Here is a 296-nt window from a genome sequence, read left to right on the forward strand (position 1 = left end):
CCGAGCTTGCGCACTCGGACTCCTCCAAAGGCGGTGCAGCCTTCGCGGCGAGTCCGCGGGGTCTCAGAACACAAACCCAGCGCGGGCTCCACGGTCGGCAGGCGGGCGGGAGGGTGGCGCGGCGCGCGCGTGCGCGCCTCCCCCCCCCCTTGGCCCCCTACCCTGCAGCAAGGGTTGCGTGACGTAATGCAACCTCAGCATGTAGCGGCGCTATAAAGCAGGACAAGGCGGCGCGCCTCCCAGACGCAGAGTAGCTTGTGATTGGCTCGGGCTGCGGAACCTCGGAAACCCGAAAG

The sequence above is a fragment of the Chionomys nivalis genome, chromosome X (genome assembly GCF_950005125.1).
Source record: "Chionomys nivalis chromosome X, mChiNiv1.1, whole genome shotgun sequence".
Classification (NCBI taxonomy): domain Eukaryota; kingdom Metazoa; phylum Chordata; class Mammalia; order Rodentia; family Cricetidae; genus Chionomys; species Chionomys nivalis.